Genomic DNA, 23932 nt, shown 5'->3' on the forward strand with positions numbered 1-23932 from the left:
TTTGATGCCTCTTCCATTTGCTTCAGCGCATCAATAGCTCAACCTAGTGAAACAGACAATGGACCTCTCTGTTGACTACTTATTTCCACAAGGGTGCAAGATAACTGAATGCTTCACCACAGCTTGCTTTTGGAGCACAAACTCATCTTCCACCACTCGTTTCACTTGAAGAAGAAAACATCTCACCTGTGTCTCTCATCCATGCCCAGTTGCCATTCCCCCCCTCCCCCCGCCACTATAAACTCTGTTTTTCAGGAGGTTTAGGCATTTTGCCTTGTGCAGGTGTAACACTGACAGACCCCTCTTGTCAGCAGGCAGGACTGAACCTGGGTCCTCTGAAGCTTAATGTATGACATGACTATTAGCCACGGCTGTGGCAGACTCATCAATTTGTAGCTGGGGTAGGTGCCACTAGAGGGGGACAGAACACCACACCAAGCAACCATGGGTTACACAGGATTTATTCCTGAGTGCATTCTGCACCAAAAAAAGTAAAAAATCTGCACACACTATCTTAAAATTCTGCAAAATTCTGTAAATGTTATTTGTCAAATAAACGTGGAGGCTCCATCATGGCATTGGGGAACACAGGCCACTGGCTGCACAGAGATGGAAGATGATTCTGCAGCTTTCCCCCGCACCCCAGGGAGATGGACTCGGCAGCGAAGCTGCCCCCAACCCTGACAGCGCAAGGACCAGGCCTGCCCCAGAAACACCCCAGGCTCAGTCCAGCAGGATCCAAGTGTGGAGAGGCTCAGTGTGGGGGGATCCAGGTGTGGGTTGAGAGGGTTCTGCGTGGGGCAGCTCAGTGGGAGGATCCGGATGCACAGGAGCTTGTTGGGAGATTCTGGGTGCAATGGTAATGGGACTCTGCAGTGGGGGTCCAAGTGAAGGTGCTTGGGGCTCAGCCGGGGGGGGGGCGGGGAGGAGGGATAGGGTTTGGCAGGGGGGTCTGGGTATGGCGGGGTCCAGATGCTGGAGGAATGGGGCTTGGTGGGTCGGGGATCTGGGTGCAGATGGCTCATCGGGCTGGTCCAGATGCAGAAGGAGTGGGGCACATCAGGGGGGTTCAGAGTGCAAGAGAGGGTGAGGCTCGGCAGGAGGGTCTGGGTATGAGGGGGTCTGGATGCACAGGGGATGGGCAGATGTGGGAGCAGCTCCCCATACAGTGATCTCTCCCCCTGCAGCTGAGGAGAGATGGGTGCAGGAAGCAGGGGGTAGTTTGCAGAGCTTCCTGCAGTCTGGAGAGAAATCTCGAGGTGAGTCTGACCCGGCCCTGGATGCCGTGCAGGGGAAGAGGAAGTCCCGTCTTCCCCAGGCCAGCTGGGAATATCAGCTGAGGCCGGCACAGGATAAGAGCCACCAGTTGAGTCTTCCCCAGTCCCGCTACCTGCCCCACAGTGATTTACCTCTCCGCTGCCTGCCATGGGCACCAAAAACATACTGCTGGTGAAGGTCCCATGGCCGCTCTTGTGGCTTCCCTTTGCTTCCCCATCAGAAAGTCATTTTCCTGCAGTGAAGCAAAGAAATCTGCAGGGGACACGAATTCTGCACAGGAGTAAGGGTTGAAATACAGTGTAGAAATGTAACATTTGTTTTTATTATTTAAATCACTGTGGGCTTTACTTTTAAAGCAGTAAGACCCAGCTTTGACAGATTACATTGGGCACTTAGAATCTGAAATTCTTTTTTGACCCTTGGAATTTGTCAACAAATCTATCCCCAGCCAGGTCATTCTAAAGAGCTAGATAAATGTGCACCAGCAGTTTTTTAAAATTCTAGAACATAACACACGTAGTGGAGAGAAGGTTAAAAAAAAACCAATAAATTGATGACATTTTAAATTTTGAAATTTGGGGTGCAGTTGGGGAGGAAAAAAGATCAACATTTTTGGTAAATTCTCATTTCAGGGAAGAGGTTGGAATGGGGGCGGGGAAGGGGTGGGAAGAGGCAGGGCAGGGGCGAGGCCTCATGGAAGGGGTGGAGTGGGGGCAGGGACAAGGGCGGCGGGGGAAGGTGTCAGTAATGCAGCCCTTGCGGACATTTGAGTTTGAGACGCCTGGGTTACACAAGCACCTGTGAGGGATGGTCTAGAGCTAACACTCAGCCCTGCCTCAATGCAGAGGACTGCACTAGATGATTTATGTTCCTTTCCAGATCTACATTCCTACGATATCTATGATATTGTATCTACAGACCTCAACCAGATCAGGACCACAACGTACTAGACACTGGAGACTTATACAGTAAATGACCAATGGACTCAGAATTGCCACCCACAAGTGTTCAAAAATCATGAGTCAGGCTCCCCCCCCAAAAAAAAAAATAAAAAAAAAAATCATAAGATTGGCTTAAAAATCTGAATGATTTGGGAGTTATTTTATTTGCCTGTTTTTGAGCATTTGGGGTGCAGCAGGGTCACGTTTTCAAGCTTTACTCCCTGACCATGGTGGATAAAAACTTACTTAAAAAAACCCAGAAGCTTAGATTCTTTCCTAATCACGTGCCTCCAGGAGCTGGGGCTTTAAGAAAGCCCCCAAATATCACAAGACAGGCCATAAAATCCCAAGCATCGGCATCACTAAGGACTTAGCCTGCAAAATCATATGCACCACTTTCTGCGGAAGAGTAGAAAATGGGAGTTGCATACATAAATTGCCTGCAATAGGGAAAGAGGAAAATATGCCCTCGTCATTCCCAATTTTAAAATTCTCCGTTCTTTATCACTGTCCTCCTTATAAGAATTCCCATTCTTTTAAACATAGAAGAAGCTACATTCCCAAGAACAGTGCTATGCTACTGCCGGAGGAGTGTATATTTTGCAAGAAGCTAATGATTACATGGAAATGTATGACAGAGCTGGAAGGACCTTGCTATAATTAGCACAAACATTACTCTTACCCACTCCACTATTTTTCTCGAGGAGTCAGTCATTAGAAAAATGCTATGTGTCGCCTAGCTCCATCTGTGTAGGGAGGTTAAGAAGAGGAGCTCTTGTCTCTTACTGATCTCTAGAAGTGTTGTAAACACCGGAGATTCCATAATTAAACGTCTGTGTCTATTTGCAGAGGCACTTTGTGCTAACAGCTGCGCCTGCAGTGAGCACTAACCACTCCCTGCACATGGGGATGATATCCGTGGGTAATAAATTGTGATTTACAATGAACCTTAGATTTCTCTAACCTACACTCTGCCCACTAAGTGTATGTCTACACTGCAATTAAGACACCTGCAGCTGACCTATGCCAGCTCACTCAGGGCTGGTCCACACTAGGGGGGGGAAATCGATCTTAGATACGCAATGTCATTTACGTGAATAACGTAGCTGAAGTCGAATATCTAAGATCGGATTACTCACCCGTCCACACCGCGCGAGATCGATGTTCGCGGCTCTCCGTGTCGATTCCGGAACTCCGTTGGGGTTGATGGAGTTCCGGAATCGATATAAGCGCGCTCGGGGATCGATATATCGCGTCTAGATTAGACGCGATAAATCGATCCCTGAGCAATCGATTTTAACCCGTCGATACGGCGGGTAGTCTGGACGTGGCCCCAGTCTCAGGCTAAGGGGCTGTTTAACTGTGATGTAGACATTCAGGCTCAGGCTGCAGCCCAAGATCTGGGACCCTCCCGCCTTGCAGGGTCCTAGAGCCCAGGCTCTGGCCTGAGCTGGAACATCAGCACCAGTGGTTCTCAACCAGGGGTACACATACCCCTGGGGTACTCAATGATTTTCCAGGGGGTACATCAACACTTCTAGATATTTGCCTAGTTTTACAACAGGCTACATAAAAAGCACTAACAAAGTCAGTGCAAACTAAAATTTCATACAGACAACGACTTGTTTATACTATACACTGAAATGTAAATACAATATTTATATTCCAATTAATTTATTTTATAATTATATGGTAAAAATGAGAAAGTTAGCCATTGTTCAGGAATAGTGTGCTGTGACCCTTCGGTATTTTTATGCTTGATTTTTGTAAGCAGGTAGTTTTTCAGTGAGGTGAAACTTGGGGGTAGACAAGACAAATCAGACTCCTGAAAGGAGGACAGTCGTCTGGAAAGGTTGAGAGCCACTTGTCTACATCGCAGCTAAACAGCCCCTTAGCCCGAGTCAGCTGGCACGGGCCAGCTGTGGGTGTCTAACTGCACATTGACATATCCTAAAGACTTCCTTTAACATACCAAACCTCTGAGCAGCTTCATACAGCCACCATTCAGAAAAATACAAGCAGCCAGGCACAAAAATAGTCCCCCTTCCCCTAGTGTGGAACTTCCCCTCCCCCAGTATCACACCCCTTCTGAAGACCTATGCTAGCAATTGGTTGAAGGTCTGGTATCTAGCACTGCAGCAGAGCTAGAAACAGGAACTCGAACCATTTTAAGGGGAGGCTCCCAGCAAACCCCTGAGCCACTGTGTTTCTTTAAGCTCTGATGTTTTAATGTGCAGAAAAGCTATTTCAGGGGACATTTAGAGAGATTTTCAATGTATTCATTTAAATTTCTCTCCCTCTCCCCTCTGGTTTCACAGGTGGAGGGACACAAGAAATAGCCCCAATAAAAGTTTTTAGAACTCTAACATTTCTAAAGTGGGTTTTCTGTAACATCCCTGGGTATACACGGACGACCTCATGGTGTGCCATGAAAGGTTTATCAGCATGCGTTTGGAATAACCTGCATAACCTCACTCATGGCTTTGCCACACCCAGCTAACACCAATATCACTACTTCATGCCGCTAAAAGTTTTATGCCGCACTACTTCATTGTGCATTCCATATTCTATAGAATACTGCGTTAAAGGACCATTGCAAAGCCAAGCACTGAACATGCAGGAAACGCTACAATGAAGGATGCCTGCGCAGCTTAATTTGGCCCCTTAATTTGACCGTCATTAATTACATGATCACATATTATTTTATTCGCAGGGCCCCTGCCTCATTCAGTGCACTGGATGGACAGTGCTCGGTAACGAGCATCTATCCAGTGTTTTGTTTTCTCCTTGTTGTACAAAACATCCCAAGGCCTTGTTCACTGCACGCTACCCTGCTCTGAAATCAAAATTATTGGTTTCCCTCAGGGCTTATTTGCGGTCCTCATCACGACAGTACCCGAGTGCTTCACAAATATGGAAGGGATTTATTTTCACAGCACCCCTATGAGATCAGAGGGTATTTGCCCCATTTTACAGATGGGGAACTGAGGTACAAAGTTACAAGCCACTGAAAACAGGGTCTTGTAACTGGAAGTGTTGGACAACCTTAATAGCAGTGCTACAAGCTGTCATTATTACAGTAAGCTACCATGGGGTGTGAAAGTTACTCCTTAAGCTCAGGAGGTAGAGATACATGCTGGGGATCTGAAGGCCCAATATTTGAACTTTTCTGATAACAGATAACCCTTAAGCTTGCACATGACAGAACTCCTATTTGCAGCAACATAGTCTATGGGATGAGGCAGTAGGCTGGGAATCAGGAGGCTTGGGTTCAAATCCCAGTGCTACCCTTAGCCTGCTGCATGATCTTGACAATCTATTTCTGTGCCTGTATCCCATCCCACTCTTTATCTGTTCACACTGTAAGATCTTAGGGATGGGGACTGCCTCTTACTGGGTGTCTGTACACAGCCTAGCATTTTTCAAGCTAAAGTCTATGGTGAGTGCATCCATTTCCTCTCAGGGGATACATTCCAAACTGGAGGCTCACGGGTCAGATTTTTAACAGATTCTCAATGAATCAGAAAACTGGGGTAATAAAAGATAGCAAGACACTGGCAAACGCTAGAGAGCACAGCGCATCTGTTCATGGCTTGTGGGAACGTCTCCTCCCTGGGAAAGAGTAACTGAGCCCCAGGCTGCAGACAATACACAATTAATAGGCAAGTCACAGGTGTGAGTGACATTGCAATCTAGTGGCCGGACACAGAGAGGATGAGGGCCTTACTATTACGGGGTTCTCAATCTTTTTCCTTTCTGAGGCCTCCCTCAACATGCTATAAAGACTCCAGGGCACAGCATGGGATGAGGGAGGAAACTCAGGGCTCCAGGCCAGCGGTGGGACCCTTGGCATAGGTGTAGTTGGACTTCTATTTGGGTGCAATGGGGCGGGGGGGGGAGAATGCCCCGACTCACCTCAGCAGGCCACGCACCTGTCTGGGGCTGTGTGATGGTGGCTGCTGCCTGAGGGCTCTGCAGGTGCCAGAGCCGGGTCCCCGCCTGGGCAGCTCTGGTCAACTCTAGCCGACCGCATGAGCAATCAAAGGGGGCTGGGAGCTGAGGAGCAGCCGCAACCCCAGGCACCAGCAGCAGATGGGGGAATGCCACAGTTGCCCACTCCATGGCACCAGCACAGCCAGAGGAGCAGCTGCCTGGCTCTGGCTTCCCACCTAGGATCTGGCCAGAGGGGGGCTGATGGAGAGGAAGAGGTGGGGGGTGGAGCTGCCTCCAGGACAGCCCCACTCTGGGTAAGGCATTGCAGTTTGGGGGTGGCAACACCCTTGTGCCCCCTCAACTCTGCCTACGGGCTCAAGCCTTCAGCCCCATTCCTGGCTTCAGCAGGGGGTGGGAGGGGCGCTCAGGGTTTCAGCTGCTCCATTCCCAGCTTCAGCAGGGGGTGGGAGGGGAACTCGGGGCTTCAGCCCTGCATCATTCCCAGTTTCAGCTCTGTGGGGAGGTACCAGGGCTCAGGGTTTCAGCGGGGGGGGGGGGGGGAGAGGAGCAGGGCTCCCCCAAAAGGACACTCAGACCCCCACCTCTCAGTTGAGAGCTGCTGGTCTAGTGGACAGAGCACCGGACTGGGATGCAGGAGACGTGGGTTCTCTTCCCAGCTCCTCCACTGGCCTGCTGGGCGACAATGGGCAAGTTGCTCCACTGCTCAGTTCCCCCATGTGTAAAATGGAGATGATACTGACCTCCCTTGTAAAGCACTTTGAGATGTCCTGATGAAAAGGGGTTACATAAAAACTAGTTATTACTACTAGTAACTGCAGGAATTCTCCCTTAGCTCAACTGGCAGACCACCTATATTAATGGAGCTTAAAGAGAAGGGATCTAGTCCTGTTTACCCCTGGGTGCAGTGGGTGAAATCCTAGGCCCATTTAAGTCAATGGGCGTTTTTCCATGGACTTCAAGGAGGGATAGGATTCCATCTTGTCTATTGCTTGCAATATACAGATTCTCTACAGCAGGAAGGAAGATTTTTGTGGGGTGTGAAATGAGCAGCTTCAAAGAGAAACAAGAATCTCAAACTTTTTACTGGCCTTATATTTCTCAGTCTGACCTAGGCCCCAGAAACTATCAGAGACCATTAGGGTGACATCATGGAGGCACCTCAGAGGGAACTAAAAGTGGGACACGACGGGCAGAGAAGCAATGCAAACAGTTTCCTGGTTAGCGTTGAGCGTTAAACTGATTGAGTCAGTTTGTTTTTTTGGTTAGTTAATGTTAGTTTACTTCCTCACAGTGAATGAGCCTCTTTGAGGCTAGAAGTACAGGCCTGAGGACAGAGTTTGATTGTTAACAGTCCCTGCAGAGGTGGGAATGGGGAACGCAGCAGTACACAGACACAGAGTGAGAACCGTGAAAACCTGTCCTCATTGAAGTCCATGGCAAAACTCCCACTGACTTCAAAGGGGACACAATTTCATCCCTTCTTCCTTGATAAATCACACACAAGTCACCACTGGCTATGACATCTTCTTTAATTCCTCTCTGACACAGTGGTATTTTTTGACCAAGAACAGAATTTAGGACCCAGAGGAAACCCCTTTAAAGCACAAATTCTGGCCTTGATTCAAGAAAGCAGTCAACTGTATGCTTAAATCCATCTCTATTAAGAAAAGCACTTTCAGCACATGCTTAACTTGAAGCTTATGTCTAAATCCCATTGACTTCTATGGGACTTAAGCATGTGCTTCAGTGCTTTCCTGCATAGAGACACTATCTTGAATTGGGGCCCAAACGTTAATCAGAAAAAGACCCCAAAAGAGACATGCTGCGTTAGCCACCTGAAACTTAAGGGACACGGACAAGCTAAGAACTCCTTCTCTCCAGACGTTTTTAACACCCGAGCTGGCTATACATGAAAGAAATGAGAAACCATCACATTTTCCTTCCTCATCCCCCTTCTCCCCAGTTTATTCATTCTGCATTTGACAGCACTTTCGGCATAGACAGTTCATTCTGGAGGGGAAGCACCGAAGTAGGGGATCAGTTGGCTCTGCACAGATCTCTCGCAAAGCAACAGACTAAACAAAAGCACTTTAAAATAGGAAAATGTGATTGTAAGGCACAAGTCCTGGGAGAGGGACGCAGGGGGAGGAGGAGTATCTGACACCACTAGTTTTTTTTTTTTAACTGACTAAATTTCCAGTTGATGACGGTAACGGAGTCAACCGCCTCCTGAGACCCGCCCTGATGGCCAGGGGTGGCTCTGCCTCAGCTGCCTTCTGCTCAGTTCCCAGGAATAATCCACAAAGGCTTTCTGTCCAGTGACACCCCTCCTGGGGGTCTGAGTTTATGAACATAACAGTTTAAAACAATCTGGAAAGTCAAGTCTCAAAATAAGCTACACCCAGCCTTATTCTGTGGGAATTCTCCACAAGCCTCCCCCTGCCTTTTCCAGCCATCTGGCTCCACGTGGTAGCAAGCCAGCTGCCTTTGCTGCTCTCCCCCTGGTTTTTCAGGGTTCCTGCAGGAGCCTTGCTACTCCCTGCTTTTTCCATCAGCTGCTCCCAGGCCTCTGTCCTGCCTGATGAGAGAGTTAAACTCCCTGCCCCAAGAACTAGCCCAGGAGTCCGTCCCTTCCTCCCTTCTCTCTCCGGGCCTGGCCTGAGTTCATCACATGACCTCATTCATTCTTACCCACCTGGGGAGGTGAGCCCATCTAGTCACAGGTGGGGCGGAGGCTCCATTTACCCTTAAAGGGCCAGCCACCCTGTGACTCCTAAAACTACTTTGATTCCCATCTCTTTGCACCCAACCCCTCCTAGATCCCACAGCTGACAGGACAAGGCAGTGATTAAAACTCACATTCCTTAGGTGCTGCTGAATAATCTCGGCATTTTAAAGAGACTGAAGCACACTTTCCGGGACTGGCTTTGCTCCAGCAGAACATAGTTTCCAGAGAGTACTGAGAGGGCACAGTTTAATTTCAACGGTCTAGCAATAAGCCTCTTTGTCTAAATGCGCTGCACAGAGGGGGAAACCGTGGGAGAGGGAGATTCTCTCCTACTTCTGAGCAAAACCTAAATTACCTACAAACTACCCTCATCCTCTGACTTCAGAGTTGCACTAGGGGGATTGGGTGTCCAATTTCCATTATTTTAACCTTGTGTGATAGGTCGTTATGGGAACTGGATTCCAGATCCCACTGATGGCTGTGAAAATATTACTCACAAAGTCCGTGTCACATAGGAACATTTCTCCTTCCTTTTACTTCTCCACTGGATTTCATGCACTGGGTGTTTTATCACAGAGGGTAAAGCACCGCAAAGCTCTGCTAGTCCACTCTCTTCTTTGCTTGAAAATCTCCCCCAAAATCTTCCTGGTGCCTGGCCCTGCATGACCTCGCCCTGTACCTTTGGTGAGCAACACAGACTTCTACAGGACTCAGCATGGACACACAGGTGTATCCACACCCATCACAATGAAGGACTGGGGCTTGAGTGTAACCAACTACCTAGGAAATCAAGTGAGTTTCTGCTGCAGGGGAAAGGAGGACCCAGCTATTGGGGTAAAATAACACTTCCGTAACTGATGTTCAGATATCTCACTTGAATTTGGTGGTTGGCTTATATCCTCCTATTATCTCTTGTACTAGGTTTACTCTATCAGGACCTAGCTGTGGCCAGCAATTTTTCCAGCAAGAAAAACTGCTTTTAGTAACAATTACAGTAAATTTCCTTCCCTAAGGCTGTGGTGGTAGGACTACAGGACTGTTTGAGAAACCTATTTTACCAAGACCCCCCAAACAGCTAGAAGAGCTTATGGTACAAGTGTGAAAAGTTAGTACAGTATCTATCTCATCTGTTTGCTCCCTGCTTCCCAGTCCTGCAGCACCCATTCATGTTGCTGTCACACCGAATAAGTGGATCACAATAACCCATTTAAAGCTATACACTTAAATCCATTAAGGTGACTAGTGTAGCTGGATTGCTGTAAGTTCAGCCAGGATGGCAAACAGCATCTCTTTCACCATGACCTGCTCCAGGACTCGTTTCACTTTCAACTTCTCTGAGTCATCTAATCACTGGATAGTCAGTTGTTTGCTCCTGGCACCAGGAAGATATTGACATTTATGTACAAGTCTGATGCTAGTTATGACCAAGAAAACACTTCATTATAAGAGTCCCATTTCCAAGCACTTCGGGGGGACGAGGGGGGGAGAGAACCGCTCAGGCTTATACTTGTCTCAGTCTATTATTACTTATAATTATGTATTTGTATTGCTATAGCACCTAAAATCCCCAATCAGGGATCTGGGTCCCATTGTGCAGAGTGCTGTACCTGTGTAATAAAGAGACAGACCCTCCTTCAAAGAGCTCACCTCTGTACCAGAGGATTCATGGATTTTAAGGCCAGAAGAGATCATTATGATCATCGAGTCCGATCTGCATGACACAGGCCAGAGAACCTCAGCCAGTAACATCTGCATCAAGCCCATGACTTCAGTTTGAGCTAGAGCATCTCTTTTGGAAAGACATCCAGCCTTGATTTACAGACTGCAAGAGCTGGACAATCCACCACCTCCCTAGATAAATGGTTCCAGTGGTTAATTACCCACCACACCATTAAAAAATTGCACCTTATTTGTACTCTGAACTGGTCTCTCTTCAGCTTCCAACCGCTGCATTTTGTTACACCTTTTCCTGCTAGATTAAAGAGCCATCTTCTATCAGAAATCTCCTCCCCATGTAGGTAGTTGTAGACCATGGTCAAGTCACCTCTTGATCCTTTCTCGGACAAACTACATAGACCGAGCGACAGTGATGGTGAGAGATAACAAGTGAAGAAAATTAACGAGTGAGGAGCAAGGGGAGGACAAGACAAGGGTGAAAACTAATTTGATTTGGCTTAATAAGCAGCAGTCACAGTACATCCATTGCCCAGTCACTGTGGAGTGTTCTGCAGGCAGATGATTCATTTGTCTGTAAAGCTTAGAACAATTCCATTTGCTCATTTATTCGCTGAGGGGGGAGAAAGATGGGAGGAATGTATTTTTTCATGGCTAAAGTCAATCGTGAGAGAGACTCTCTTTGAATTCAGATATCTCCAAATAGATATCTATTTGAAATTTGCCATGGGACGCCCTGTGAACCTGGACATGTCTGAAGAGGTATGGTTAATAAAACAAAAGTGAGGGGCTGTCCAAGACTCAGACTGTGCTGCACACCGTTGGACACTAACTGCTTTACGGCGCAGCAAGTTGGGGAGCTCTGGATGGAACAGTGAACAAAACCAAAGTGGTTTTGGGTTTTTCAGACTTCATCAATTAGCCTTTGGCCTTGTAACCTAAACCCAGGAGTGGTTTGTCTCTGGCTCCTGCACTCTCCAAACCCTCAAAGCTTTGGAGAGAGCTCCACTTTCAAACAACCTTAATCTACTAATTATGGACTTCGACCAAAGCCCATCAAAGTCCATGGAAACGCTCCCAAGGACATCAGTGGATCAGACCCTCTACGCAGCTGGAGCCAGACCCTAGCTACAATAAATTAAGAGTTGTAATAAGTGTTTGGTGCATACATTTGAAGCTCACCTCACCCATCACAGATTGGCCTTTAGAAAAGGTAAGCGCCAAAAACTGTTAATGCAAAATGATGAGTGAGGTTTTCTGCACACCCGTCAGGAAATTCAAAATCTTGGTTCCCACAGCAACCATCACCTGATTCCCTTGGGTATATATAGTATTTGCATTAATAGTCATATTTTATATAAAGCCAGGCAAGTTAACAGCATACGAAGCAACACAAGGCCCAGGTTATGGTTGGCGTAGGAACCTTAACACTGTTTTTACTGATGCTTTGCTCACCACAATGTTGCACAAATGTAACTTTCCTCCCACATTGAGTATACGTTTCTCAGTCTTAAATAAAAGCACATTTTCGCTGGCAGAGTGCGCATTCTGGCTGGACCTGTTTTGGCCAACATGAACCCCAACAGCTGTTGCTTTAGCACAGCCACAGAGCACTTGCTTGCGAAGCAATAGTTCCACCTCTGACTTCTGCCAATGAATTAGATTTGTACGTACAGCTGCTGCTGCAGGATGCCCAATTTAAGGGGCATCCCCTACCCTGTGTGTTACACTCAGGGTAGGGGGAAGGGGGGAGATAGCTCAGTGGTTTAAGCATTGGCCTGCTAAACCCAGGGTTGTGAGTTCAATCCTTGAGGGGGCTACTTAGAGATTTGGTGCAAAAATCTGTCTGGGGATTTTGGGGGTTGGACTAGATGACCTCCTGAGGTCCCATCCAACCCTGATATTCTATGAAAGTAATCATGCATTTAAGCTGTCAGGCCTGGCTCTCAGCAGAGGTGACAGGGCTAGATTTCAAACATCCAGATTCTCATGGGCCACCCTCTGTCACAGGCTCTACCATCCTTTTTCCTAACAAAGTGCTGCATGCTCATTAGATCCGGCCTCAGCATTCACTGGCGACATCTCACCATTTCCCTCGGTTGCTGTTATTGGAGATGGGGACAAGAAGAAACTGACATAAATAAGGAACCAAAAAGGAGAAACGGCAGCAGCTAGAAAAGAGCAAAGGGTCTGAACATCTTCTTCCAGGCGCCTATTTGCTGCTCACGTGAATTTAAACTTTTACCTGACTTCCTGCTTCCAGCTATGTTAGGCTAAGAGCTGAAAGCTGGCCGGCTGTTTGCAAGTGCTGGAACGTTTCTCCTCAGACGAGCGGCGCTCCATCTGCAAAAGTTTAGCTGAAGGCAAGGTGTAAGATGCGACTGAAATGGAACTTTTCTCCACTCCATTGTAATGCACACCCTCCTTGCCAGTGCATCATATTTGTAATAGTTTGAAATGGACACATTTATATGAGTGGTGTCAAACTCATTCAGGGGAGAGGGTCAAATCCCATGTTTAACTTTGGCCCATGGGCAGGGGTATCAGTTTAGGGCTATATCCTAAAGCCTCCAGCAGATCTCCCACTGATGTCAATGAAAGGCTTCCCAGAGATCACGGCCTTCCTGGGGCAAATGAAATTTTAGTCTTCATCGTCTGGAATTAATTTTCAGGTTTCAGGCTATCTTCCGAATCTGGCAGACAGCACCATACTAGTCACATTCAAACAGGAACTTTCTTCACAACGCTGATGATTAAACATAGTGGAGGTTTTAAATGAAAGTTTAGATTCCCCAGAATTTGATACAATGCAAGTCACATCCAGATATCAAAGAGGCCGGGGATCCAGCCCAGGGACTAGGTGTACGAGACTTCTAGCCTACACAGATCCACTCTGCGAACGAGCCATTCTTTGCTGACATTCAGCATTTAAAGCACTAAAGCACACCTCCCTCCATTGACACAACGCAAGATCTTGTCCCTCTTGGGAGAGCTAGTAGAGAGAGGTGAACTTCAAAATCCTATTTGCTCGCAGTTCAGCAAAGCAACAGACTGAAGCAGAAGCGAGTAATGAGAAAACATCCAACGAGGTTTTAGGAAGTGGGGGAGGGGAGAGGAAATGCATTGAAGCAAGCTTCACCGAACTGATGAGCCAATCAGCAAAAAGATGAAAAGTGGAAGCAAGGAAGTGAAACAGACCTCATAAGGATGTAGTGAAAGAAGCAGAAGTAAGAATGAGCATTAGCCATGGCGGGAGAATCGCAGTCGGGCCTGAGGCATCACGTCTGCGCATTGTTTTGACTTTTTAAGCAAGCTCAGGGAATAGCCCTGAAAAACTTTCAAAGTGACAGTGGCAGCAAGCAGCAGTATTGGAGGGAAAATCCCTCCGACATGAGGTTGTGTCTCTGGGGTGGGTGGATACAGGCAGGGTAGCAGCCATCCCCTTCCAATCCTCTGGACATTCGTGGCTGTGTCCCATAGGCGTCAAGGCATCGCACTCCCAGATTTCCCAGCTTTGTGGCTTAGAAGCAAAGGGGTAGGGGTAGGACATCAGCCTCCAAAATGCCAACAGGTTGCTCTGTAACGGGGAGGGAAGAGCCAAAGCATAGGACACAGACCCTGCCCCTCTGCACAGAGGGCTTGAGAGCCAGAAGGATCCTGAGACACCACCTCCCACCTGCTCTCTGAAGAGGAGGAACCCGCTTCCCCCAGCCTGGCTCCTTGCTTCAGTGTTTCACCTCCTCGAGTAACTGACGCTCTCCCAAGAGGCGCGGGATGAAAAGGGGGCCTGTCTTCTTGAAAATCTTGGGACAACCAGCTCCAGGGCCCTGTGTGCTAGGAGACCTCAGGCAACAGTGGGTTTTGCAGCTGTGGAGTTGAGGGCAAAATTTACAACCATTCAGGTCTAGTTTCATGCTCTTCACAAAGGCAAAATTCCCACTACCTTCCTTGGGGACTTTCACCTAGGTGGGGCATACAGGATCGGGCCCACACAACATGTCTCTCAGCGAGAGAATTCAACGGGGATTTAACATGGCAGGATCAGCCATCTTGCCAGGCCTAATTACTATGGTAACCACATGTATTGGAGGTTGTTTCTCATGGAATGACTCATGGATTTTTAAAAAGAAGAACTAGTGCCTCTGCCACACTGTTTTTAGACTGACAATAGAACACACACACACACACACACCTTGCAGGAATACTGTCCCCTCAGTTATCATCCTTACGCACATCAGACACAGCTGCTGTGCTCTTTGGAGACAGAATCTGGGTCTGCCTTCCTCTTGGTGTGAATAGAGGGAAACAGTCCCTTGTCCGCTTCAGCCATCTACATAAATCCCAGCACTATAATCCAATTAATGTGACTTTGTCAATTGTTTGGAGATAAGTTATCTGCTTCTGTTGCAAATAGTTTGCAATGTCATGGTCCTATTTTAAAAGGTAGAACTAAAACAATCAAGAGAAGCAAGAACACTGTTTGCTAGTAGATTAGAGAATACAATGGAAGGAATTCTAACCTGATGGGGCAGATTCTCCACCTCACCCAAACTCAGCTAAATAGAGGAGGAACCCAGAAGGAACCTGGCTACAGTTCTCTAATCCTGATCACAAATGGCCCCAAGCACAAATTAAAGTTGACCAGGAGGTCCTGTGACTTTGTGGGGCCCCGGATAGGAAGTGCAGAAACAAGGAGGTGAGGGGAAAAGTGCAGCCAGAAACGCAACAGTATACTCCTGAGGAGCCGGTGTAGGGGCTGCAACCTGGCGCACTCTAAGTAAACGTGCGCCAGGGTTTCCCTCACACTGCAGAAGTGGCAGGTGTCTGGGACAGGAGTAAACCGCGGGCAGCAGAGTTTCCCTCCCTGCTCCCCAAACAATCCCCTTGTCCCCCCCAGTATGAAGAGTGAAGTGGGGGCAAAAAAAAAAAATCAGCTGCGCTGACTCCCCCAGCTTTTGGCAATCAGAGTTCCCCTGCTCAGAGCAAATTCTCCATGGGCCATCTCTGGTTGCTTCAAGGCCACTTTCCACTGCTTAGGGCCTCAGCAGCCCTGAGAACCCAGCCCACAGCATGCAGGAGGCATCCTCCAGGCCACTAGGCTCGGTTTATGTCCACACTGGCTCTCACTAGCCCCTTTTCAGCACTATTCGGTAGAAGCTCCCAGCTCTGTTCACCTGGCACTCAGTCCATTTTATTCACTTCTAATTCTATCTTCCCCCAGGCTAGAGTCAGCTGTTCTCCCATGCACCTGCAATTACTGTCCTCAGCTAACAAGAACCAAGGCCCATTGTCCACTGTCATCTAGGGAAAGCAGATTTCATTGGCAAATTAGGAAATACAGAGAAGAAATCATGAATCTTTCACCTAGACACACTATGGAAAGCTCTGCTGATCTTAAGTTACTGCAGGACCAAGTATGATTTAGAGCTTGCCAGAACAAACAAAGAAACCAACACTTTTCTTCTCTCACAGGCTAACCTCATCATCTTCCAAAATGAAACCAGAAGGTCACCCTGGCCTGAATCCAGCTGGAACGGCTGATGCTTCTTGCTACCCACCCTCTGCATTACATCTTCCACATCTTTGAAATCGGGTTTTCTTGGCAGCTAACTGGCTGGGTCCGTCTAGGCCAGGGGTCGGCAACCTTTCAGAAGTGGTATGCCGCGTCTTCATTTATTCATTCTAATTTAAGGTTTTGCGTGCCAGTAATACATGTTAACGTTTTTAGAAGATCTCTTTCGATAAGTCTAAAATATATAACTGAACTATTGTTGTATGTAAAGTAAATAAGGTTTTTAAAATGTTTAAGAAGCTTCATTTAAAATTAAATTAAATGCAGAGCCCCCCGGACTGGTGGCCAGGACCCAGGCAGTTTGAGTGCCACTGAAAATCAGCTTGTGTGCTGCCTTCGGCACACATGCCATAGGTTGCCTACCCCTGGTCTAGGCAAACAATTCGTAAACAAACAAAAATCCCTGCGGATTCTGCTCACTCTTCTTGGTAAACCAGTTCACAGGCCAGAAGCTAAGCAGACAAAAGGTATTGAGCTAGATCCTAAGCTCTGGCTAAGGAGTTCTCGGTGCAGCCGAGGAGGGGGTGTGCAGAAGCATGGGCTGCTCTTTATCAGGCCAGTGCCTGGCTATGGGTTAGGGTACTGTAACCCGTACCGGGGGAAGCAGTAACCTGTACCCCAAGAAGCTGTTATGATGGCTGGGGATCATTGGAGTGAAGGGGAGGCCTGACCGCCCCCCATCTTCCGGCCACATATCCTAGGCTGGCAGCTGAGTGGGCAGAGTCGTTGGCCTAAGAGCAGCTACGGTGACTCTACTGTACCCCAGGCTCCCCCTCCATGGGAAAGATTGCCAGATTTTGGCCACACTGCGGTGGCATGGGCATCTAAGCGAGGGAAGAATCGGACCCATCATCCAGAAGATGTTAAGATTGTATTGGCTGCTCGCATCGTCACTCACACACCCAGAGGTAGCGCCGTGCCACCAGGAAACGCACACACCAAAGTATTTAACAACAAGGAGGAAACTAGGTTTAGAACTTTCCCTGAAATTGAAATCCAATTACGAGCCAATTTCTCAAGGGTCAGCATGAGAAATGGATGGGAAACTTGTCTGAGGGGAAGGCATTGAGATGGATACTTGGGCACAGGCCGAGCCCGTCTGAGGTTAGCTACTTCGGTTGAATGGGCAGCCAAGGGAACTCTCAAGGTTTCCTTTAATGTAGGTCTCTGCAGACTGCCTGAGACAGAGCGGCAACCCTGTCTGGTCTGACCCGTGTTTTACAATCGCATTCTAATGTGACAGAGGTTTTCATTAAACAGGACTGACCCCTCCCCGGATCTTCCAGCTGGCATGGGGCGGAGGCTCCCAGACTCACTGAACTTGGAATGTGCACACAGCAGCGGCAGCCCACGAGGGCAATGCTTGCTCATGCCAAGATCTCCAGTGAGCCGATTTCTGCCGTGCGCTCTGCGTCTGGAGAACTAGTCTCAATATGTTCCGAACAAATTGCCGGCCCCAGTGAGATTGGGGAGTAAGAGCTGTGCCAGCAGGATTCCCTAGAGGTACCATGCCAGACTCTCACTAGGTCTGGAAACAACCTAATTGCTATACCTGCTCTCCCACATTTCAAGATAGTTCCCAAGCTGCAGGCAGCAAAACCCAATACCCGTTTTTTGGGGTTTTTTTGCTCAATTCTGTACTGCTTATAGTCCCAGACATCTTCTGGTTGAATTCGCTCTGTTCGTCACTCTGCTCAAGAAATGTACCATACCACCTTTCATACAGAATCACAGACTTTAAGGTCAGAAAGGACCATTATGATCATCTAGTCTCACCTCCTGCACAATGCAGGCCACAGAATCTCACACACCGACTCCTGTATCAAACTCCTAACCTATGTCTGAGTTACTGAAGTCCTCAAATCATGGTTTAAAGACTTCAAGGTGCAGAGAACCTTCCAGCAAGTGACCCATGCCCCAAGCTGCAGAGGAAGGTGAAAAACCCCCAGGGCTTCTGCCAATCTGCCCTGGAGGAAAATTCCTTCCTGACCCCAAATATGGCGATCAGCTAAACCCTGAGCATGTGGGCAAGACTCACCAGCCAGCAGCTAGGAAATAATTCTCTATAGTAACTCAGATCCCATCCCATCTAACATCCCATCACAAGCCATTGGGCATATTTACTGCTAGTAGTCAAAGGCAAATTAATTGCCAAAATTAGGCTACCCCATTATACTATCCCTTCCATAAACTTATCAAGCTTAGTCTTAAAGCCAGATATGTCTTTTGCCCCCACTACTCCCCTTGGAAGGCTGTTCCAGAACTTCACTCCTCTGATCGTTAGAAACCTTTATCTAATCTCAAGTCTAAACTTCCTGATAGCCAGTTTATATCCATTTGTTCTTGTGTCTACATTGGTACTGAGCTTAAATAATTCCTCTCCCTCCCTGGTATTTATTCCTCCGATATATTTAGAGAGAGCAATCAGATCGCCCCTCAGCCTTCTTTTGGTTAGGCTACACAAGCCAAGCTCGGAGTTTCCTTTCATAAGACAGGTTTTCCATTCCTCAGATCATCCTAGTAGCCCTTCTCTGAACCTGTTCCAGTTTGAATTCATCCTTCTTAAAACATGGGAGATCAGAACTGCACACAGTATTCCAGATGAAGTCTCATCAGTGCCTTGTATAACGGTACTAACACCTTGTTATCTCTACTGGAAATGCCTCGCTTGATGCATCCCAAGACCGCATTAGCTTTTTCCACAACCATATCACATTGGCAGCTCGTAGTCATCCTGTGATTGACCAATACTCCGAGGTCCTTCTCCTCCTGTTACTTCCAACTGATGCCTCCCCAGCTTATAACAATAGTTCTTGTTATTAATCCCTAAATGCATGACCTTGCACTTTTCACTATTAAATTTCATCCCATTACTATTACTTCAATTTACAAGGTCATCCAGATCTTCCTGTATGATATCCTGGTCCTTCTCTGTAGTGGAAATACCTCCCAGCTTTGTGCCATCCACAAACTTTATTAGCACATTCCCACTTTTTGTGCCAAGATCAGTAATAAAAAGATTAAATAAGATTGGTCCCCAAACCAATCCCTGAGGAACTCCACCAGCAACCTCCCTCCAGCCTGACAGTTCGCCTTTCAGTATGACCCGCTGTAGTCTCCCCTTTAACCAGTTTCTTATCCACCTTTCAGTTTTCATATTGATCCCCATCTTTTCCAATTTAGCTAATAATTCCCCATGTGGAACCTTATCAAATGCCTTACTGAAATCGAGGTAAATTAGATCCACTGCATTTCCTTTGTCTAAAGGAAATCTGTTACCTTCTCAAAGAAGGAGATCAGGTTGGTATATGATTGCCATACACTCCTGGATGTGCTACAGCACCTACACTGCCCCCAAAGGAGTAGGGAAAAGACTTCTCCTCAAACAAAGAGACATGACCACAGATATTTCTCACCTCCTGTGCACTGCGTGAAGACACATCCTCATCACATATGGGGGGGCTCAGTTGGCAGATATGGGAAATTAAATACACCATTGGCTTTTATTGGCGAACACAAGCAGAAGGAACACGCTGCAACTCCTGCAAGTAAAGTGGCCACTCCCATTAACACTCAGTCACCGGGATAACTGGGATGGAAAAGCACAGCGGCACGAAGCATGCCTTGGAGAGAAGCAGTCCAGCAAGAAACTCTCAGTGCCAGCCAAGTCATTCCTGAATGCTGCTTAGAAACCCTCCTAATGCAGCATTTAAAAGCAATTAGCAGCCCCAGTAAAGAAAATGGATCATTCTGTATCCAGTTCAAACTCCTCTCCAAGGCTCTGCACAGCCTGGCTCCTCCCTAGCTCTCCAGCCCGGTTTCCCACTATACCCCGCCACCCATGCATTATAATTGCCAACTCCTCCTGCGTTCTGAATGCTCTCCTTTCACACCCACACAATGTGGATGCACCATATTCCAGGATGCTCCTTACACTCAGAATGCCTTCCCTAAAGCAGGGCACCCTGCCTGCTCTTTCTTCCATCCTCTCCTTGCCTAAAGCACAACAGAAAATGCATCAGTGCAAGGGGAAAAAAATATACTGAAGAACCAATAGGACACGGGGTTACATGACCCAATCCCCCATTCAGAAAATACTCATTGGTTCCACACTTGTTTCTGATAGGCTCCTGGTACAGTAACTAATACTGTAATGAGCAGAAAAAATATGTTTAGTATGTAGACATGACTCCTTATTATGGTGACCAGACAGCAAATGTGAAAAATTGGGATGGGGGGGGGTAATAGGAGCCTACATAAGAAAAAGACCCCAAAATTGGGACTGTCCCTATAAAATTGGGACATCTGGTCACCCTACTCCTTATGCAGTTTGCATTGTTGTCATAGCTGCATGTGTCACAGGAGATTAGAGCGACAAGGTGGGTGAGGTAATATCTTTTATTGGACCAACTTCTGATGGGGAAAGAGACAAGCTTTCAAGCTGACACAGAGCTCTTTAAAAAGGGGGGAGGGGAAGTTTATTTTCTGGGGAAAACATAACAAAAGCAAACAAAAAAAACCCTAATATATTTTGGTCCCTTCTTGATTCCGGGCGAGGTGGTGGGGAGGAATCTCATCCAAACAGTACCATGACTGAGGCATTTACAAAACTGATCAGCAGCCTAGTGGTACTGATTTACGTCTATATTCATGGTGAACAATGGGGTTGGGAACGGACAGTACCAACCGCAACGCTGTGCTGAATTGAGTAATGCTATAATCAAAAGATTTGTGGTGTATTAGAAAAGACCTATTATAATCCTCTGAATAAGTGCTCCGACAGCCTGCATTCAGAGCCCTGCCTTAAATTAAACTCATCAAGAACCTCCGCGTGGCTCTATTACAGCATTAGAGATGCATTGAGTGCTTCTAACACACCAGATCTACTCAGGAGATGCGGGCAATGGAAAAAACACAAGGGCTTCACCCTAGTGCTTTCTATGGGATAATTAATTGAGTCATATTTCAGTTCATCCACTGGCCATATGGCAGAAAAGAGGATTAAAAATTTCAGTCTCACAATATATTCAGTGAAATCCAGTTAATACAGTCAAACTATAAAGGACCTCCCCCAAACAACACAAAATAAAACCCATTATTCCACTTTTTCCTTATACAGCATAGAAATACAGGCTAATCTTTTAGTCCAAGCTATCTGACAATTCAGAGGTTTGTTTACTGGGCAGAACTACAAGCTCTGCTTCTGTGTTGTCTTAGGGAGAGCAGTGGGAGGATCCTGATTGGGAGTTGGCCAGAAGATCAGTTTTATGCCAGTCTCTAGCTCCTTAAATAAAATATGGGAGCAATAAACGTAATTTTAAATGACTACAATGAGCTAGATACAACAGATACCACAGTATGAAAGTTATTTCTGTCCTATAAGTTAAGGATCATTACCTTTTAGTTGATTATTCTCTAATATCAGATTGGGGGTGGGGAGAGAGAGGTGGGGATTTTTGTTTATATATAAATCTATTTTCAATCAAGGTAACAAGAAAGATTCATATTCAAGGGATTCTCCTCTATCGATTCCATTATTTGAAAAATAAACCCAGGGAATTAAGTTTCCCAAGTTCATTTTTCCACCTGCCTCTGTATATCATTTATATAGTTTTGCATACATTTCTAACAGCAATGTAGGCAAAATACTCCTTTGCCATGGTTACTCCTCATTAAACCAGTATTTATTGTTAAATCCCAGTAATAAAAAAAATGTGTTTTGAAAAATAATCATCTGAACTCAAATCCTTTGTACAGATGATGCTTTGTGCTTTGTCCAACTGCTTCTGTATGAGGAGGTGGAGTAAGGGTGTGGATATTACTTTGGTATAAAATGATAACTTCAAGGGGTGGAAAGATTCTAATCCAAGGAGATAGGGAATTCGACATTTATGCACAATTGAAATTTTCAAGTTTGATTTTATACTGACTATTTCGGGGAGGAAGGTTAATTTCAGTTAAATGAAAATCCCTCCCCTTCCCTTCCCCAAATAAATAAATAAGTGGAACACTAGACCTCATTCATCCATGAAAAAGCTTTTCCTACAACAGCCAATCAGCTGATTAACTGAAGATCAACATTTCTAACTTAAATCTTTGTTTAGGAGATGGGACCTTTTACAAAGAGTCCAATTTTTATTGACAGTCTTTAACCCCCGATCTATTTTTCCATGCAAAATTTTCACAATCTGAATTCCCAAAACAATCCCTTCCCTGTATTCCGATTTGTGAATGGCACTGGGAAAGGGGTACAAGACACTGGTATTTTTTAATTAAAACGGACCTGCTATCATGCCCACATACGATCACTGCAGGAAATAGGGGGAAGCATTCTGCACTTTGTTTACTGGCTCCCATTCTGCTAAGAGACCAGCAATCTGCACTTCTGCTTTGGGTGCTCCATCTCACCTCCATCTGGTTGGATGCCACGGCCCATTTGGTCTAGAAGCTAAAATGAACACTCTGCAATGCTTGCAAAGGAGCATTTCCAGCTGAGACCAGCGCACCGTTACTATTTCTAACGAATCCCTTTCTTCCTTTGCTTTAGAGTAAACAACTTCAACGGTACATAAAACCTACCAGCGAAGAGTGGGGTGGTTTCCGTGGTTATCTGAGCAGGGTATGCATATCTAGCGGCCACTTTCCTGTGATCCTGAGTCCCTATTACCAGACCGTTTGCACACTGCAGACACACCAAGGATCTCTCGAGCCGGATTGCACCGATAGCTGTCAAGCAAAGCAATTTCCGCGCACGCTTTTAACAGTGATAATTGCAATTAACATCCTCCAGCGTCAGCCTCGCTCCACAGCCCCACAACCATGTAGCGTGTGTGAGCAAACGGGTTTACAAGAGCGACTGTACCAAGCCCCAGCGCCGGCTCAGGGTGAGCGATGCACACGCGCCGCCTGGCTCCGGCTGGTGGGGAACTGGGTGGAAACAGCGTCACGCCGCTTGCTTGCCCCAGTGTAAATGGGCTTGTTTAACAAAAAGCCCCGGTGGCTGAGCCTTGCCCCGCCCGCCCCCCTGCCTAGCCACAGCACCTGGGGCTGGAGCTGAACCGGACTCCCCCGAGACTGGTGCTTTTACCTTCCAGCTCCGTTCGCGGCTCGCCCGGGAGGACAGCTGGAGCTCGCCTTCTCCGGGCTGGGCTGGGCTGGGCGGGGCGGCGGGCTCAGCGGCAGCCCAGGGAGCGGCGTCCCCACCCAGCTTTGTCTGCGATCATCATCCTGGGCACAGGAAGCAGCGCGGCTCCGACTTCCTCCTCCCCGGCTCGGCAGCGCTGGCTCCGCGCTAGCCCAGCACAGGCTGCGTCCCCCGGTCCGCCCTCCCTGCCAGCCGCGCCCGCCCGCCGGCCCCCGCGCAGCCACCGCCCGCGGGCCCCCGAGCGGCCGGGCAGGAACCGCGGGCGGGTGCCTGCAGCTTCGCCCCTCGGGCCCCGCTCTCCCCCCCGCGGCCCCTACACACACACACACCCGCCCCACTCCCCCCTGGCCCCTACACACTCCTACTGCCCCCGCTGTGCCTCCACAACCCCTACACACACACACACACACACACACACACCGCTCTCCCTCCCACAACCCCTACACACACACACCCGCCCCACTCCCCCCTGGCCCCTACACACTCCTACCGCCCCCGCTGTGCCTCCACAACCCCTACACACACACACACACCGCTCTCCCTCCCACAACCCCTACACACACACACCCGCCCCACTCCCCCCTGGCCCCTACACACTCCTACCGCCCCTGCTGTGCCCCCACAACCCCTATACACACCCC

At 47.6% G+C, this 23932-nt stretch overlaps 1 protein-coding gene across 4 annotated transcripts in view; it reads right to left on the reverse strand.

Annotated features, from left to right (window-relative positions):
* The window catches only part of GNG2 (G protein subunit gamma 2), a 101913-nt gene extending 78483 nt beyond the window's left edge, over positions 1–23430 (reverse strand). For 2 of the 4 annotated variants that reach the window (XM_050954750.1, XM_050954754.1), the window contains exons 1-2: positions 23235–23430; positions 22727–22873 (exon numbers count right to left, since the gene is read on the reverse strand). The gene's annotated coding sequence lies outside the window, so the exon portion shown is untranslated. Of the gene's footprint in view, positions 1–19563; positions 19690–22726; positions 22874–23234 lie in introns of all 4 variants that reach the window. The other 2 variants (XM_050954752.1, XM_050954748.1) reach the window with 2 other exon arrangements.
* Positions 23431–23932: the final 502 nt, after the last annotated feature.

Source organism: Gopherus flavomarginatus, chromosome 5 (assembly GCF_025201925.1).
Source record: "Gopherus flavomarginatus isolate rGopFla2 chromosome 5, rGopFla2.mat.asm, whole genome shotgun sequence".
Taxonomy (NCBI): Eukaryota; Metazoa; Chordata; order Testudines; family Testudinidae; genus Gopherus; species Gopherus flavomarginatus.